The following is a 19,499-nucleotide window of genomic DNA, read 5'->3' as shown; positions in this document are numbered from 1 at the left end:
GTGGCTTGTGGGACTGCGCCCACAGCAAAAGGCTGTTTTGGAGTGTTTGTTCTGGGCTTTTACTTCTATCAGTCTTAACTCTGCCACTGAAATATGGTCTAGTTATGAAACAGGGTGGGGATGCCGGCTGCTCTCCAGTTATGAAGGAGCCACAGCCCGGAGACACAGCTGTCTCCTTTGGGTCTGCCATGGAAGGGGATGCTGGGTTTTCCAAGTCCCGTTGCTGTTCCTTGCAGGTCAACTGAGGCATGGCCACTGGAAAGCCCCGCTGGTTCACGGGGTCCTCCAGGATGGCTGGTAGATTCCCGAGCCAAGTGGTAGTGCCTCGTAAGCCGAAGCTAGCCAGAGGGACAGAGAAGCCTGCAACTGTAAGTACCTGCTGCGGCCAGGTAGGAGCTGTGTAAGGCTGGAAACTGCCCCCGCGTCCTTCCTCTACCTGCCCCTCCTGTTGTCTGGCAGCACTGTGAAGCTGGACACCACCTCCCCGTCTCTCTGCTGCCATGCTTCTGTCGGAGGTGGTGACCATGGTGCGGTAGGGGATGGACTGTGTGCTGCTTCAGGGGAAGTCCAGAGTTGTGTCTGGATGTGCCACTGGAGCCATTTAAATGAACGTGCCGGGCATTGCACCGGAATAGCTGAAGCGTGAGCGTGTGCTTCTCTCCGCCCCCTTTGTGTGGGCAGTAACGTTTTGTCACCTCGGGATGCTTGCCAGCGCTGCTCTGACCATACCTGCCCTCCAGGCAGCTGGGCACGTGGTGGGCTGCTCAAACTCTGCTTGAAGGTTTCGAGAGGTATGGCTGGTCCCAGATGGAACAGGTTCCAAAACAGTTGTTCTGTCCCGTATCCCGTGTGGAGCACAGATCCAGCGCTGCAGACAGCAGCGGAGTCAGGGCAATTCCTCCTCCCCATCCTCAGACAGCCCTTTGCTGACCAGAGCTGACTTGGCTGAAGATGACCTGGTGCTGAAGCTCTGTCGAGGAGATACCTTTGCATACTTCTGTGGAGGGGTCTCGGAGGCCCAAACAGAGAAAACAAGTGCTAATTCAAAAGAGATAACTAAAACTTGGAGCCATTCCTCTCCACCTCAGTCTTGGCACAACACTGATTTTCTGCTTTCCTGACTCACCCAGCAGTGACATCTCCACATGTGTGGTGGTTGTGAGCGTTGTGCAAGGGTGGAGTTAAGGGATTTCTGGTAACTCCTCCCAACCTTTTTCAAAGGTCACTGGCTCACTCCGGCCAAACTGGAAAGGAAACAAATGCCCGAAGAGCAAAACCCCCAACACGTCACATCAAATCACGAAGGAGAAGCTAACGGGACAAAGCTACTTGTTTGGAGCATGTGTATTGCACTCTCTGTCATTAATTTACTAATGGTAAATATTTCAACAGGTAGTTATGGGACTTCCAGGACTATCCTAGCGGCTATGATCACAAATCATTCATCGGTGGCTCTTGAAGAAGAAAAGCCTTTCTGAATAAAGGCAGTTCTGTAGCTCTTGCTGGTGTTTTGCATTTCAGCTGACTCCCTCTGCCCTCCTGAAGGAGATGTCTCTTACCACCAAGCAGAGGCTGGCCAGCACTCGGGAGATGCGGCGACCCCAGATTATCCAGATTCTAGACATGAGCGAAGCCTCCCATCGTAAGGTAGCCTTTTCTTGCCCTTTTCCTTGCTGTTTGGTGTGATGTTTGAAGAGAGCGCGTGCTTGTGACAGGCTTGCCTCCAGCTTATCTAAATGCCTTGGTGACTAAGTCCTGTTGTTGTTTCAGACTGCTGTCGGTGTGGAGTTCCTTCTGCTGGGGGAAAGGTAAAACATTTTTCCCCAGTGAGATGTTGAAGTCCTGACCTGCGCTAAGCCCATATAAACAACCTCTGTTGAAGTTGGTGGCTTTTGCTGGAGATGAGCTACTGCGGCTAAAGCATGATACTGGGGGAAGGCTGGGGCGGGCCACAAGGATGCAAGCTTGCAATTTCCCACCTTCCTGCTGAAATAGCCAGCCCTTGGTTTGGTGTAGTCTCTGTCGAACACTTGGGGTCATAGGATGCCCTCAGTGGTGGCAGCGTTGGCCTTTGAGGGCTGAGGGCCTACGGTAACTACTCAAGGTGTAGCTAAAGCAATTGCATGAATGTTTTGGGTTGGAACAACGAGTGGGACCCGTACAGGGTGTTAGATTTTTCAGGCTGCCGGGTACACAGGGGAATGGCCCTGGGCAGAGGGGAGTGGGTGTGCTTTATCTGGATCAGTGTTTATTTACACGTGTGTTTAAAGCTGCTTTTCTTACAGATCTGCTTAGTATAACACACGTTCCAAAGGGGTAGATGACTGAGGTAGGCTGTTGAGTGGAAAACTGCCAGCGAGAGACCTGTAGCAAATTGGTTAAGGATTGCCCTAGACAGCGCGTGAGGTTGGGAACGCCTCGGACGAGCGCACACAGAACTGGCCGTGTGCTGTGGCCGCTGGCTTCAGCACGACCCTGACTCCTGTGGAGAAGCAGGAGACGTGCCTGTGTCTTGTGAGTGTGAAGAGTTCAGCTGGAAGGGGGGAGGCAGAGCAGGGAGGAGTTTTCTCAAAGTAACGCCTCGGCGCTGTAAGCATTTGCTGTTTCTGTATGTTTTCAGACCTGCTTCTGTAGTGGTATTAAAGAAAATGGCAATAATAGAATATAATGAAGCATCCATTTAAAGCTCGTGGGAAAAGGAGATGCCAAGTCCAGCTTTACTCAGATCGCCCAGTGATGCTGGGAAAGTACCTGGAACTTACCACCTCATCTGTCGCTTTCTTAACAGCGGTGTTCCTTTCTGGCCTGTCTTCTCTTCTTCCTGGTTTCTGGGCTGTGTGTCAAAAAAGAGATTTGAGGATGTGTTGGGCTCGGTCTCTGTGTCTCAAAGTAAAGATGATCCCCAAGTTGTTTCCCATGGGGTCTCCTGTAAATTCTTGGCTTTCCCTTGCTCCACGAGTGCTTACAGCTCTTGCAGTGAGTGCTCTGGAGCTGTGTGACCGTGTTAGCCCAGGGCTCTGCCGGAGGTAAGTGCTGCCTTGCCTGTTGGAGAAGGCGACCTGGAGAAACACCTGCCAAAAGAGCTGCTCGCTTGAGCCTGCTCTAGTGTGGCCCAGAAACTTTTGATCTGCTCAGAACACAGGTGGGTGAGCTTCTGTTCCCCTAGCGTGAGCTGGGCAGGCGTACTCACCAAGGGACTGTCCTTCGCTGGAGGCCAGTGTTGTATTCTCTCACCGATGAGTCTTTCTCCCCGCGGCTGAAACTCTCTGCTCTCTTTTGCATCTCCAGTTCTCGGCAGTTGCCCTGGAACAGAGCTTGTTCCGGCCTTTCCCATCAGAGGTGGTATTTCAGAGCTACGTCCCCGATGAGGTCTATGAAGTGCCACTGATTCTGAGGAACGTGGACAAGGTAAGTGCTGGGATGTGGAAGTTTAACCCTGTGCTGGAACTGGAGAGCAGTGTCATCCGTGCGGTGCACAGCACAGCCAGTCGCCTGCTGCAGCACAGCGCATCCAGAATAAAACGTCTCACCGCCTTTATTTTGCAAGACGGTGGAAATCTTGCCATGCTGAGGTTTCTCCCCCTGGTTTTGGCTGTGTGTTGGTGGTACCTAGCTGAAAGGAGCTTTTCTGGTCAGCACCTTTCCCCGTGGAAGCCCTGCACGGGTGGGAATGTTGGGGGCTGTACAGTTCTTCCCTGCCCTCGTGCTTTCCCTCGCGTGTGCACCGCGTCCTGGTGGCTCCGTGGTTAATCTCAGTTTCCACAGGGCACCTCTGCCTCTGGGTGAGCTGCACAGAGAGCTGAACGGGCTGTCAGAGCTCGGGGTGGGGTCTTCTCCACTTTATGCTGGAGTAAGTTATAATTAGTGGTAACAGTGCTTCAGGAAAGGTGTTTTGAAACAGCAGTGGAAGCAGGCTGATTTAGCAGCAGCAGCGGGAGGCCTTTAGGTGCCCCTTCAGGCTCCTGCTAAGCTTAATTGGGTTCTGCTCAGGTTTTCCTGAGACAACGTGATGCTCTGCTTCCCCTTTGGAGAGCCACGGCCTGTTTGGAGTAAAGTGCCCTCAAAGGTCTCCACCTTTACTTGAAAAAAACGATCATTTTGAGACTTCCCAAGAAAGTTGAGAATGGAAAAGTTGAAAAATGTCAGCAGTTTTGTTCCACTGTCAGGAGGGAAATTGGGACCTTTTGAACTTCAGCTGGGGAAACGTTTGCTGGAATGAGGCATGTGCCAAGGGCAAGCTGGTGGGAAAAGGCAGGAGGGAGGAAAGGAGCTGAGCTTGGTGTTCTCTCCCTGCGCACTTTCATACACGCAGGGGTTTCTCTTGATACATAGCAGTAAGTGCACGGGCAGTAGAGACAGGTCAGAAAGAGGGGTGTAATTAAGGATACTCTTCTGTAATGAAGAGGAAGGGGTATGCGTGAGGGCAGGGTGGGATGGGAAGATGGAAGTGTGCACAAGAGACGGTGAATTCGCCTCCTTTCCAAATTTCCCTGTTGGGGAGGGCAAACAGGTGGACAACAAAAAAAAGCTGTCGAGGCATACTGCAGGTGGAAGAACAGCAAGTCCAAGTATCTCCTGAGATAACAGGTTGTGACAGGGATGTGGGTGAAAATGGGAGACCCTTTGGCAAGGAAGGATGCGGGTGTGCTCCCTCAGTTATTCCGGGAGAGTACTGCACCATTCCTGGTCTGGCATTTAACTTGGGAACATTGATAAGATGCAGCATGTGTGCCTGCACCCGGGGGATGCCACTGGTGTGATCTGCGCTGAATTTTGGGCAGTCTTTGCTGTAGGTATCCTCGTCCCTGATTAAAATGTGCCTCAGTCCTCACTTTCTCTCTTCCTACTCTCTGCTTCATTCCCACTGAGTCTTTGGCTTCACCTGCTCCATTATCCATGCAGCACTTCAAAATGTTTATCTTTGCCAAGTACCAGCCAACAGGCAAACAGTTAATTTGCTCTATTCATGCTTCCTCAAGTGGAAAAGATCATCTGCATTAACATTTCTGCCATTCCCAGTAAATGATAATAAACTTGTACTGTGTAAAGCTGCACCTTGGGATTTACGTGCCCTGTGAAGGGGGAGGCAATGTGTGAACTGTGGTTTTTTTCCCAAAACAGTGTAGTTTTGAAGCTAGTTAGAGCTCAACCACTGGAGAGCATGGGTGTAAAAGTAAGATAAGCTCCAGGAAAATCTTTGGTACGTTTTAAACACAGAAAGACAGAGAGGATAATCCTGCGAGGGTGTTACATTCTAAATTGGTTGGCTTTTGGCGATGTCCTGGAGAAAAGCAACGTTGTGCTCCGTCTCAAGTTTTTCGTGCCAGTTTCCCACATTCCCCTGAATCATACTGAGTTACACTGCATGGTAGCCTGAAGTTGTCTGCCCCATAAAAATCCAGCTGACAGCAAAATGTATTCCGCATAGAGGCTCTGTAATCATGCAACTACAGAAGTGCTGTACTATATACTTCCTGCTCTTACCTGTGTTGTAAAATTGCTTTTCTATTTTCAGGCTGTTCCTCAGCACCCTCAGATGTTCTGGGTGGCTTTTGCTGAAGGTCTGAGCCACACGTGCTCCCCTTCTAAGGGACATGGTGACCAAAATGCTTGTCTGCACTGTGAAGTTGGCTCCTGGAACTCGCCGCCCCAGGACATTGCTGGGTTCCAAGGGCGTTTGGAGAGTTCAGGACTGCCTTGGCCACGGGTTACCAGGCTCGGGTGGGTGGTGCAGAGTGAGCCTCCATTTTTTCCAAGCCTCATGTGGGGTTGTTGTTGATCCGTGAAGCTGCCCACCAGTCCAAATCACCTGCTTCAGACTTTGAGATTTGGCGCTCAGGGGTTGCTCTCTGTGTGCTAGGAAAATGCCTGTGTGCTGTCTGTGTGCTGGTGGTGCCCCAGAGGGCAGAACCGTGCAGCAGGGTGCCTGCAGGGACTGCTGGGGGTGGGCAGGGGTCCCCAGGGATCTGGCTTGCCTGCGCTGGCAGCTGCCTGGCTACAGTCACAGGCAGCAGGAGCCTCCGGAGAGCAGAGGTTGGCTTTTAATAATGAAACCACCGCCAGGCAGTGCCAGTCATGTATCTCGGGGCAGAAAATGCCTTTGAAGCCCCTAGTTGATAGGCACAGCCTGGGGGGTCGCCTGGCTTTCCATCACTTGGCCAGGTTGCTGGCTCTCATCCTCTGCATCAGCCTTTCCTTGTAGCATATTGTGCTTCTCCCTTGCTTCTTTCCAGCTCCCTTTGGTTTTCCCCAGCCATCTCTCTGTTTCTGGGGTTGTCTCTTTGTCTTCCTGTGTTTCCTCCTTTTGCTCTTCATTTGCTGCTTTTATTCCCAGTAAGGCCACAGTATCTGTGGTCCCCTCTTGCTGGTCTGCCTACATGACTGTAGCACCGCAGCTTGACTGCCCCGCTCAAACCCAGCACGTTAAAGTGAATTTCTTCCTTCCGCCAGGATTAACACGTACTGTTTGGCGTTCAGATAATACATGCCCCTTCTAGGGGCATGTCTGCCTGGATGTGTACGGGCAGAAGCCAGCAGATTCTCTGGGCTTATTGAATACACGGGTGACTTGATTCAGATATTATACCGCCGTGCTGCTGGTGTCTTCCCTGCTTGGCCCTTCCTTCATCGCCCTGCTGCCTCTGGCCTCGAGCTGTTTTGCCCAGGCAGAAGGGATTAATGTTCACTCTTATGTGTTACGTGTATGTACCTCCAGAGCTAAAAGTGCTTTGTGAAGGTGGTATCACCAGGCCTCTTCTCCCCCTGTTTCCACAAGCTGCAAGATCATACTTTCCTCTCTTTTCTGCAGGTTCCTGGGCTGGTGAAGGTCATCTTGGAGAGCTCACCTTATTTCAAGCTGATCAGCCACCATGCTGTGTGCCGCAAGGTACTGCCTGGCATGCTTGCGACTTTCCGCATCGTTTTCTCCCCTGATGAGAACAAGGTGAGACTGGAGGTCCCGAGAGGTGTGTGCCTTCAGTGGGAGGTGAACCTGCGGGGCTGGGTTCAGAACAGGGCATCTGCTGTGGGTTTTGAGGCACTGTCCTGGTTTCGGTGGCATTGCACTGGATCTGCAGCTGGGGGAAACTTTTCCTGTGGTGAAGATGATGCTGTCATAGGCTGGAGGCTCTTCTATGCTTCAGACTGTGATTATCCTTTGGTGCTGGAACGTTTAATGCCATGTCTGTTGGCTTCAGGGATAAGAGTGCACTGTGTGGTGGGGTGGCCTCTCATGGTGTTGGTTTCTAGTATCTGACTATTGCTGCATAATTACGGGTTTGCTCTGATAATTATAAATACAAAAGCCTGTTTGCATAAATACAAACCTGTTGTTTGGAGGACCCAAAGCTGAGCCTGATCAGAGTGAGGACCACCACCTTTGAAAACTGGAGTTGCTTCTTGAATGCATATCGTGTTGGCCGCAGTAGTGAGACGGCGGAACGTTCTGTCTGAAGCCGGCACTTTTCTTGCACACCGGTCATAGCCCATGCCGTGCTGCGAGGTTTGCTCTAGGCTGTGGTCAGGCAGCCTGCAGCTGGTCACATCCTGGCTGGCAGCACCATGCGATGCCACCGCAGCAGGGACTGACGAGCTGTGCGTTCCCTCCCTGTGCTTTCCTGGGCGTTTTCAGGGGAAGGCGCACGTGGGACAGTAGGGAAATGGCAGGGAGGGGTGCTGATAAGGTGTTTAGCCATCGCACCTCTCTACTCGATGTTAGGGGCTTAATTATGATGGAAAACGCTAGGGGAATGGCTAGATCCAGAGAGCTTTCCCCTTTCCCGTCTGGCAACCAGTTCCCTGCCTCACCCTGGGCTGGAGCGAAGGTGATGCTTTTTCATACCCTCTGTGTTCCAGCCTTGCCGCTGTGCTGCCCCTGAGGATACTTGCCCGCCTGTGCTCCAGCTGTGATTCTAGGGGAGAAGATGCGCTGTGCTCGTGGCAGGGAGCCAGCCTGGCCCAGACACGCTGAGCTCCAGATGTCTTTAACCAGCAGGAGGCTGGTGTGCTGCAGAGGACTGAGGCATCTGGAGCGCACACAGGAGTGAAGGGGCAGGTAGCATCTGCAGGCAGAGTGTTAGCCTGGAGCCTTTGGGCAGTCACGCTGGTGTGGCTGTGCCTGCGTGCATGGGGCTGTGGTTGCTGTGTCAGCTGGCACCTATTCCCTGCCCCGTGTGCCGTGCTTTTGCTCGGAGGTTGGAACATCGGTGCTGTGGCCCTGGCAAGTCTGGCACTGTGCCGTGATGTGAAGGGGCGGCGGTGTTACCTGGAGGCTTGTTAACGCAAAAGGGTTTGGTACCTGGCATGGAAGGGAGGAAGCCCTGCAGGGGAACACAGACAGACAGGCTGACTCTTTACACCAGCACTCTGCTGCCTCTTGGCACAGTTCTTTGCGTGACTTTGTGGGTGATGCAAGGTGAGGGGGTCGCTCTGAGCCAGCTGGTGTTTCTGTGCCAGGCCAGAGGTGCAGGCTCTCTTTGGGCACAGCTGTTCTCTCATCTTCCGTTTGCTGCTTAGACTTAGTTGAACACCCTGTCCTATCCTCAAACAGCATGGCTGTAGCAAACTAGAGAGGAAATGCCCTGTGGTGCCTGGCTCCCCATGCTTGTGAAATGATCTGTTGCTTTGCGGAGGGACTGAGAAATTGTTTTACGTCATTCGTATGGAAGGTTAAAATGATGTTGGCTTAGGGCAGTTCTCCATACTGCCCAAGTGACATAAGAGCTTAATCCCACCGAGGTAGGCTTTGCAGGGGACACTGCTTCCTTTAAAATGTGATTGACTAGTATTCATGAGCATTCATTTTTGGGATGGAAGTAAATCGGTTCCCATGAAGGGCAAAGAGCTGCTCTTCAACTACAGAGAAGCAGCAGAGCAACACATGAACATCACCCCAAATAGAAGTAGGGTGAGGTAACTCCCAGGACCACTCATGTCCAGTACTTTGTCCCTTGTCTTGCCCTTGAACTGGTGAGTGTGTGGCATTAGGGAGCTGTGCCAGCGAGGTCCTCTGCACAGCTCGAGCGACACCCTGGCGGTTTCTGCCGACCTGGGTTTTGTGCTCCTTGCAGGGCATTGGGAGAGGGATGTGGGCTGCTTGGTGAGGAGCACATGGGGACTCTACAGCAGAACCAGAATGTTGTATAAATCGAACTTTTTGTCTCGTACTTGATGGAGTGTGAGTCAGGAAAGTGCCGGAGTGCTGTCGCTCAGCTAGAAATGCATCAGTAGCATGGTCAGGATGTGCAGAGCACCTTGAAAAGCCCTTAGCCAAGAGGCAGGCTTTGGGAGATGGTTCTGTAAAGCCACCTGTGTTGGGCTTGCAGTTGCTTGCCTGCAGAGTATCTGTGTGTTAGTTGTGGAAGGCTCAGGAGTGCTGCCTTTGAATAACTCCTACATCTCTGATACTGCATGATCCACAGGGACTGTGGGTAACCCAGTGAAGTGGGGTCTGGGTCTTCCTGATGAGGAGCCGGTTTGTGTCATTCTCTTGCTTTGAATCTGTTCTTCCCTGGAGTAAGTCTGACTTCAGTGAAGTCACTCCTGATTGAAAGGAGTAAAATTGTGCCTCAGCCCTAAGTAATAGGGCCATGTGAGTTGTTAGTGGCTGAAATGCCACGTAGCCCTTTCTTGGAAAATGAGCAGTTTCCTACTGTCTCGCAGTCATTTGGGAATGTGCCACGTGGTCAGACTGTCAGAAAAGGAATAGCTGACGCGCCTCTTGGTTTATTGGCACTTGTGTTATAAATGAACTGCTAATTTTTCTGCTGGGCAACATTTCCAGTTTGTTACTCTTGCTGCTTCTGATTTGCACGTTTCTGTTTTATGGCTCCATTGTACAGCGTGGGTGTTCTCGTGCCAGCCCCTGTTCCCGTGTGTTCTTGCGTTATGGTCTGACGGCCTCTGCTGAACTGGAAACCATTGTGGCACTGACCGGCAGATAAACAACAGACAGAAATACTTCCATTTGTGCGTCCTTCAGGCTTATTAGTAGTTTATTGTAAAGGAAGAAGGAAGCAAGAAGCACATAAAAACATAGCAGAGCTTATTCTGTGTTGTCCTCTTGCTCTTTTCACTGTAGCAGTGCACTGTTTTCAGGCAGTGCAAGTTCAGTCTGTGAGGTTTGTGAAATTCATTGCTGATGCTCAGTGGAGACTGAATTAATGCACATTGATTACTCTGAAATATGACAGGACGGTGAGTTATTGCATGACTGAAATGAAGTCCTTTAAAATTCAGCCCAGCCCTGCTAGATGTTTTGTTGTGCACAGAAGCTATTCCAAGAATACTTTTAAGATGACTCTTGTGAGGAGGAAAGGGGCAGAAGACCAAGGCAAATGGCGCGGCGCCACAGGAACCTGAAGCCAAGTGACTCATTTCAAAGACTCCTGCGAAGCGGCGGCTGAGGGGGGCAGGCGCAGGGGCACCCCCTCTGCTGCGAACGGATCTTCATCCTCTGGTCTCTCCTCTGTTGTCACGGCCCTTATTTTCCAGCCTTTTTTTATATCAGGGTTTCAGCGGGAGCTTTCCCTGCTTGGCTTGCTGTGTTACCTCATGCTACAAGGATCTTTTCTTTGCAAGTTGGCTGCTGCAAGGAATTCAGTGAAGCATTTGGGATAGGTTATGCAGGGAAACTGACATCTGAGTTTGGGGTTCTGGGTAGTTAGGCTTGATATTGCTGCGACAGTAATTCCTGTTAGCCTGAGTTTACAAAGAGCCTGAAACAACACCCAAGACGAGCAGCTGCTTCAGTCTCAGTGGGTGCCAGTTCAGACGCCAGTGGTGATACCTGGAAGGCCAGAGCTTGTAATTTACTGCTTGTCACAGGGGAGCACGAGAAGGGGAGCCATCGTACAACTGTCTGTATCTTCCGTGAAACTGAGAGGGGAGTTGTATGCAGGATGAAGTCGTGTTTTCATGAAAACCTATAGCCTGAAGCTGTGTCTAAACACAGCAAACTTTAAAGCATAGATGGGATGCAACCCCTCTGTCATCCAGGCACGTTTATTTAGAAACCTGGTCTTAAACAGTCTGCTAAGGGTTTGCAGTTGCGAAGCAGAACAACATTTTGAACTGGTCTCAACTGTGCCCCTAGGCTGCAAGCAAGTGCGTAGCAGGGTTAGTGCCCTGGTAACACGAGGCAGTGCTGAAGTAGAGGCTTTGCAACCTGTTGCCCCCAAGGGAGGGCAATTCAGCTTTCAAAAGCTTAAGGGACCATGGGTTCACAGTGGCACAAACAGCCAGCTTCTGCCTAGCACCCCTCTTGCCTTGGGTTTCCCCCTGTTTGGGCTGGCGCTGCATTCAGCCTGGTGCAAGGTCCCACGTTGGTGGGGTGGTAGAGCGTGGCTGAAGGGTCAGCCCGCTCTGAAGTGCTGAGTCAAGCCTTGCACGGGATGCCATGTCCCACGGTGTCCCTGGAGAGGGGGCTTGGAGCATAATGTGCATCTGCATGAATGGCGAGAGGCATCTTTCTCTCTCAAGGTCGTGGTTGTCTCTGTGAAACCAAATCCTTGTTGCTTTAGCCTTGCCCTCAGGTCCCTGGAGAAATCCCTTGTGCATTGCTGTGCAGGTGGTCCCAGCGCCCCTCACCAGCAACGGAGCTGGGAAGGCTGCCTGTGCTTGCTTTTGGGGGGGATTTATTTCTTGGGCTCTTAATTGCATTGCTGTTGATCCATTTGCTCCTTAGCAATGACAACACCTTGACAATTACTTCCTTTTACTTGCTCCAAGTAGCTCCAGTTGTTGAAGTTCCTTTTTTCTTTATCCTCCTGCTGATCTGAACTTGCATCCTCCTCTGCCTACCTGGCACCTGGAAGAGGGAGCTAAGTAAATATGGCATGCCAAGACTTAATAAGGCAGGTAGCTTTCAATTGGCTTTGCAATGCCTTTGTTAACAGTAGTGTGGCCAAAAGAACAACAACAACAAAAGCAAATAACATTCTTCATTTGCTAATGAGTTTCTGAGGATCGAAACAGTGCAGGACGTGAAGTAGCCAGATAATAGGTGCTTTAAATTCATATGGGCTGCCCATAGCTTTTATTTTAGAGGGCTTAGGCTGCAAGATTGAGTACAAAATTGCTAACTCAGAACGACTTGCTGAAGATGAAACGCTTTCCTGAAATGCGGTATTAAATCATGCAGGTTGCTTGCTGCAGTTCCCTTCCTAGTATTTTACCTTCCAAATAGGAAAAGCAAAAGCCCTTCTGCAGTTTCTAGGGTGAATATTTGAGATGTCTAGAAAAGGAGATTATTCTTTTTGTCTTGGATGGGGCAGCATCTGTATTGACAAGCTTAAACCCCAGCTGAGCAGGTGGTAGGCGAGGTGCTGGGTGGTGGGTGAGGCGCTGGCTGTCAGCGCTTGCGTTAGAGCAATAGGTGCGTGTCTGTGCCTGGGCTGGCTGCCTTAGGGCCCTTCCAGGAGGGGATGGGGACAGGAGCAGGAAATCCCAGCTGTGGCGGAGGCTGGATCGGTTCTGCTGAAGGGAGTTTGCTGCTGTATGCAATTCCTAAATCATTAAAATCCTAAAGCGCTTGCTGCTTCAACAGTGATAAAAATATCAAATTAATTAAAAGCACTGAGGAAAAAATCAGGGCAGCCAGTGAGTGACGAGAAGCAGAGTTTTTATCAGCTCATCCATAAGAGCGCTGCTGGGGGTAATGGCTCCTGGCCCTATGGCAGCAGATTTACCACTGATTTCAGTGGGGGCAAGGTGATAGTTCCAGCGCAGCGATGCCACGCCATACATCTGGAGACTGCTCTGCTCATCTCTACAGTAACATGGTTTTGGTAATTTGATTTGCCTTCCTGCTGCTAAACGCCAGACAGCCGGGGCGCGGGGGGGATTGCCTGGCTCTGTTCTGCAGAAGGCAGTGGCTGGGACTGCACAGCCGGCTTTGCTCTGGTGGGGTGTCTGAGTGTCCCCCGTGTGCAGCTCCCGATGCCGCCTGCCTGGGGTGGGTGTGCTAACCAGGCACGCCGTCACTTACTCCTCTAGAACAGACCTTACAGAGGGGTGTGATTACGGCATCAGCCAGAGCTGTCTCCTGTGCCCCCTGAGGCTGGGTGAGATGTAAAGGGAAACGGAGTTCAGACACAGGAAGAACTAACACCCTTTAATTCTAGCGCAGAGGTGGCATAGGCTGCTGAGGGCAGGGGTGCAACTGTTAGCGCTTTTAGGTACTTGTGAAACCTCTCGCAAAAACAGTTTGGGTCTGGAGCTGAGCCAGCTCTGGTGTGGGGAGATGGATCAGGTGGCTTTTGAAGGGTGCGTGTCCCCAGCCTTGGCCCTATAACGCTGTGAGAAGGGGCAGGAAATACAGCCGTACCCTGCACTGCCCTGACGCTGCCGCAATTACCGTGTCCAGCTTGTGAAGTATTTCACCGAAGACTGACCATTGACTATGCATGTGGTGAAGTCCTTTTGAAAGTGTACCTGAGCATCCCCTGCCAAGCTTCAACGAGGTCGCCGCGTTGCTGGCACTGGAGTTAGTGCTGTGGCACAGCTGGGTTCTCAGTGGTGCTTCCAATAGTCTGCAGTGGCGATCGAAGCAGGTTGCGTTAGTGCTGTGATCCCTTGCATGAAGAGACTGTTCTGGTGTCTCGGAATCAAAGCATCAGATAATTGTGGTGCTGCCAGCTTGCTGCAAAAGCAGGTGAATCAATGGGGTTGTTTCTCCTTTGCAAGTTAACGACCCTGTGCAAGTCATGCTACTGGAATGAAAGCTCATGAAGGTAAAAAGTACTGTTGCGTTACTGAATGATACTGCTACAGCCATAGAAAACAGCAGTTTTCCTTCTGCCGTGGGGAAAGTACTAAAAGCATTGTGCTGAGATTGTTTCTTTCCCCGCAGGATTATTTCCACGAGCTCATCTGCGTCACAGAAAGGGGAGAAGTTTGTTGTGCCTCTCCGAGCTATAGGTGCCCGAGCTATCCTGGCCTTCCCCGACCAGGTGAACTTCTCAGCCTGTCCAGTCAAGTACAGCACCCAGAAAACACTGCTGGTTCGCAACATCGGTAACGGGGCGGCCCGCTACTGCATCAGCCCTCAGAGGTAGGGAGCTCATCTCTTTTTGTGCAAAACACTGTTGTGTGATAATACAGTTGGTAAACAGCGACAAAAAGGAGCCAGAGCGTGTGAGCTGCTGTACTGCTGCCGTGGCTGGAAATGGGCAGGGCACGTGGGGTTTGCTGTTGATTATAGTGTTTGAAGCATGGCGCAGCCTCTGCTAAAACTCTGCAAGCTGCAGAGTGGAGTTTTATAGTGCAACGGTGTCTTCAGTGCACAGTCGTGCAAGACTGATTCTGTTAGATTGAACGAGCAAATGTAGGAAGGCAACTGGACTGCCCTCGGGCTGTGTAAGATCCTGCGTGGCAGACGACAGCTCTAGGAGCTCAGTTCCTGAAGACCAAAGGCAGTGTTAAGAAATGGGCAAGCTCTGAGCTGGTGGAAGAGACATTTAAGAATTTATCATCAGCTTTACCAGCAGTTTGTCTATAGTAGCAAGTGCAATCAGAGATGATAGATCAAAGCAACTGGTATTGAGACCCTGACAAAAACCCTGTGGGGTCCAGAACCTGGTTTTCCAGTAGGTTTGATCTGGTCCCTGGGATCCACTATTCTTCATTAGAATGAGCTCTTAAGTGGAGATGAGCTGGCAGCGGCTTCAAACCTGCACTTTAGCCCCAAAGCAGAATGCCGATGGGCGCACAGGCAAAAGGTGCAGCAAATGCCTGGTGCGTGGGTTGGGAGCCTTTTCTAGAGCTTTGTCTCTCTCAGATCTCCTGGAAAGTGCTCTAGCATGCTGTAGTAGCTACCAGCAACCCCCTTGATCTTCAGTACCTTCTGAAGTGGTTATGTGGCCCTATTGACCCAATATACCCATTCCCTGGGAGGCCACAAGCACGTGGCATTTCGGCAGTCTCCTGGTCAAGCGCCTGATGTGTGCTGTGTCGTGGACAGCCTGTACTGTTCCTCTTGGTCTGAGAAGACAGTCACTGGTTTTCCAGTTTGCTGAACTGGAGAGGGTAATGCGTTTTGGAAACTGCACCTGCAAGGAAACCACTTCAGCTGGCTGGTAGTTAGCTCCGTGTTGCTTGGTCCCAGAGGTTTTGGTGTAGGAGCTGAGGTCCAGAATGCAGCAAAGACGTGCCGTCTGCCTTAGTGCACCTGAGTTGCTTCGGTTTCTTCCCCAGGAAAACAGGGGTCAAGAGAAGGCTCTTTGCTCTTTCTCCTGGGAAATGCGAAGGTCCAAGAGGCTTCTACCAAAGCCTGGCAAGGCTGTTGAAGCAGGCTTCCAGGATGCTGTTCAAGCAGGCTGCTTCTTTTCACTGTGGAAATACATAGGCAGGAACTTGTAAATCCCTGTACAGCTTCCCTCTGGGATTTCCAGACCTACTTGTCACCACCAAAACAAGTACCCAGTCGTGTGTAGCATCTCTTGGCAATGTCCTTGCCAACTGTTCTATCGCGTGATACGGCGTACGTTGAATCCTGCTTGATATGGATTTTATGCTGAACTTCACCAATTGAATGTTTCAGTCCTGATTTGCAACAAAGGGATGGGAAGCGTTACGAAAGCTTTATTTCAAACTACACAAGAAAGTACAATTCTGAATAACTGGATTGCGTGTGCGCAGAGATCAAAAGCTGGTAAGATTTCCCATGTCAGCCAAAGGCATCAGTCATCTCTTCCATTTCGTTATGAACTTTTGAAAGCCAGTCTGAAATTTCAAACTGATGATCTTTGAATATAAGCAGCGTTTTATTCTAATTAGGTCGCCCCCACTTTCATTCAGATTTCTTTTTTAAATACTCTGAGGTTCCTGTCTTTCTGCTCTTTTATTTTTTTTTGCTTTAAGTGTTCAGCGAAATGTCATAACGAATTCCTCATTGGGAACTTTCTTAAAGGTTGAGTTCCTCTAATGCCTGTGTGTCTACCATCTGCCTATATATATGCACAGATGTATAAGAAATAATATGAGAAATTCGGGGAACATGTGAAACGGAATTGGGCTGCTGGAGAAGATAAAATCCTAGAATAACTTTGGAAGAGACCTCTGGAGATCATGTGAGCAAACACAGTGCTCAGAGCAAGACCAGTGTCAAAGTTTGATCAGGTGTGCACTCAACACGAAAAGTAAGACCAAGTGATACCAGCCTTCGTCTTTCCTTCTCAAGGCTGTGCAAAGCCATTTATCCCAGCATCTCCCTGTATGTGCTGTGCTCCAGCCCCTAAGCTCCTCTGCTGTAGAAAGGCTTTCGTGCCCACCAGCCTGCACTGCCAGGGATTCTTCCATCCCAAATACAGGTTTTTGCATTTTCCATCCCTCGGCTGCATGCGGTTCTGCTGTGTCCCCTGAATAGCAGCCCAGCCCTCCAGTATCTCGACTGTACTCCCCCAAGCTTGTATCCTCCACTCAAAATCCGAGTGCTCCCCACTCTTGACCAGGTCACCACGTCCCCTTGCAGCCTGGGAGCAGAACAACCACGTTCTCCCTGTGCGATGAGGCCATGGTGTGCCAGGAGTGGTTTCTCCAGCCAGTGCTGGGGACTGCGCTGGGTGACAGTGGGTTCCCTGCTGCTTGTGCTGTGAGAAGTTGCTCAGGTGCCTGCCCCGAGGTCCCAGGTGAGCTCAGTGGCTCCAGCAGCCCCAGCAGAAAAGAACTGGCCTCCCAGCTGGCATGACAAGTTGGCTGGAGAGTCTCACCAATACACTGCTCCACAGGCGAGTAGGTCATTAGCTGTTAATTGTCTTTGAACAACTCTACTTACAGAGGCTTTCGCGGGAGAGACCGTTTTCCTCCTCATGTCAGGGGATTAATTTCCCTGCGTTAGAGGCTGTGACCAAGGCTGCATCATTATTAACGACAGGGGAAGTTTTTAGTTTAATGTCATTGCATTCTTTTGAATGACTCCCGTAATGATTGTTCAGCATCACAAACACTTAAACCTGTGCTTTGGACATTAATGCGTGGTGTTTCCTGTCCTGGAGAGCTTAATGTGTAGATACGAGACGCAGTATTTAAGAGTTATGGCATAGGTGGTAGGAGTGCCAGCCTTACAGACTTACATTCAGGACTGTTTTAGTCTCTTCCTATTTAGTGGAGAACTGAAGCAGCTTTAGTGTGTGCTTAACTTTTGCTGAGTACGGATGTAGTGTTGTGTTAAAGCCAACATCAATATCACATAATAGTTTTGTGTGCCGCTATGTGTAAGCATGCGTGCACGTGAGAGGGGGAGGAGGCTTAGTGGAGTAGAAGGGAATGAGAGATCAAAGTTTGTGGACCATCAGCTGGCCTCTGTGTCCTTCATTCTCTCTCTGCACAACTGAGACTTCTTAGTTGCTGCAACTTCTGTCTTCTGGCCTGGGCGAATTCAGGCTCTTGCCCCTTTGCAAGGCAGCTGCAGGCGCCACAGTTTCCTAGTCCAGTGCGCCGCTCGTATCACTTCTCTCTGCCTCCTTTCTCAAAATTCCCTTGGCATCAAGCGTAACCTACCAGCTTTCACCTTCAGTGCATTTTTCAGCCCATCTCCAATGCTAACCTTTCCTCTCGGTCAGTACTGCGAGCTCTGCTCTTGCAGCGGGTCACTTCATAAGGACATTCCTTGCCTCTTACAACTTTATCTAAGGACTTGTGTGGTGTATTTTACTCCACGGCAGAGCTCTCAAATGAATCCACGGAGCCAATTCAGCATCCTTCTGCTGTTGCTTGTTCAGAACTCTCCCTTGCCGTGGTATCTACCAGAAAACATGGACACGTTTTGACTCCTCTTTCGTAAAGGGTGTGTGTGTGTGTGGGAACCCTGACACCAAAGCACTCCCCATTATGCAGCTTGGCTCTGTGCCTGTCCTCCCCCTGCATGCCCATACCCAGCTGTTCACTGCATAGTGTAGTAATAAAAAAAAATAATAATAGTATAAATATAGAAAGTCTTTTCCTGCCGTTCTCATTGTTAAGGCTGGTTAGTGAGTTTCTTCTCCACGGCATTCACGGAGATAAATGTCATTCCAGTACATTTCAGTTGAAAATGGTGCCTGGAAGCAGATCTCAGCGCAGCACTGCCTTTTCCTGACGTTACACTGTGCTATGCTGTGCTATGGGTTAGAGAGGATCTGTCTGAGAAGGTCCATTTAGGAATGTCCCATCAAGCTCTGGAAGCTCAGGAAATGATCCTACATGGCACAGTGCCAGGAGCCGCCTTGCATCCCTCCCTGCAGTACCCATTATACTACATGGAGGTGTGGGGCTGGAGAGTTACCATGGGATGTACAGGGATGTGACAACAGAGCCTACGTGCAGGGAAAGAGGGAAAGAGAGAGCTTGTGAGATGCTGGCTCTGTGCAGGATTTTTTCAGTATGGAGATGGAGTCTTGGATGCTTTGACCTAACAGACTGTGTTTACTGGAGTGGTTACAGTGCTCGACTTTGGCTTTTATACCATTACCAAAACATTACGTATGCCAAGATTAAGTGATCTTTGGGGTTTTTTTCCTGCAATAGGTCTTAGTTGACAGAGGGGGCAATTCAATCACCAGTAATTTTACTGTCGGTCTTGGGGTTGGAGGCAGCTTTTAATGAAATCAATTCTCACAAACTCAGATGATTTTATAATGCAAATTAAGGCACCAGAGGAGTAAAGGGGTTTTGGTTGTAGAAGAGAAACATACCATGGGACGAAGTATGTTGCAGCCTCGTTGCACGCTGCACTGACTAAACGTATGGTTCCCGGAGGAAAGGCAGCGCGGTAGTCGGGAAAGCTGAGCCACAGAACTGTCAGCGTTGTTCACTTGTCAGCTGGTTGCTAAATTGTCAGGAGTATTTTGCCCGTGCTATCCTCATGGGATTTAACTTTTGCCCAGCTTGGGGAGCTGATGCCTGGTGAAAGCAAGCAAGATGTAAACGCCAAGGCAGATCACAATGAAATTGCTTACTAATCTGGTGTTGTTCCCTTTCTGAAGGGCAATTACGGGCAAGATCTCAGCAGGTTCTGCTGGGAAGGTCTCCCTCAGATTGGTGCGGCTAGATGAGTTTATACAAGCTGGGGATTGCAAGGCACCGTTGGGAGATCTGGACCTGTGAAAGTTTAGATGTTGTACAACAAAGCAAACGTACAAATGGACGTAGTTGAAAAGCATGTCAGAAGAAGAGCTATTAATAAACCTCCAAACCTTATCTTTCCTGTTTTGTCAGGAGCGGTAGTTATTCATTACAAGGGTAGATCTAACAGGACAAGAATTACCGTAAAGAACAGCTCACAATTAATGGCTAAAAGGCCAAAGTTTAGCCTGCCAGCTTCATCTGTTGGCAGTGGTTTCCGTGTGGCTATTAGTGTGTCAGGGACGTTTCCTTAGCATCTCTTATCTGTAGGCTGCAGGGAACAGCTTAGTGATGTGGACTGAAGTTCAGAGTTCAGGTGAAGCATGGACCTTACATCCCTCTGGGTCTTGGAGAAGCAGGTCTACGTGAGGGATACCAAGCTCCTGCTACATCAGGAACCA

At 50.3% G+C, this 19,499-nt stretch overlaps 1 pseudogene; it reads left to right on the top strand.

The window, feature by feature from the left end:
- Window positions 1-248: 248 nt before the first annotated feature.
- LOC129785699 (hydrocephalus-inducing protein homolog) overlaps window positions 249-19,499 on the top strand; it is a 67,163-nt pseudogene continuing 47,912 nt past the window's right edge.

This window comes from Falco peregrinus, chromosome 14 (assembly GCF_023634155.1).
Source record: "Falco peregrinus isolate bFalPer1 chromosome 14, bFalPer1.pri, whole genome shotgun sequence".
In the NCBI taxonomy this organism is placed as follows: Eukaryota; Metazoa; Chordata; class Aves; order Falconiformes; family Falconidae; genus Falco; species Falco peregrinus.
Note: the sequence above shows the minus strand (reverse complement) of the source record. Positions and strands in the feature narration are given on the sequence as shown.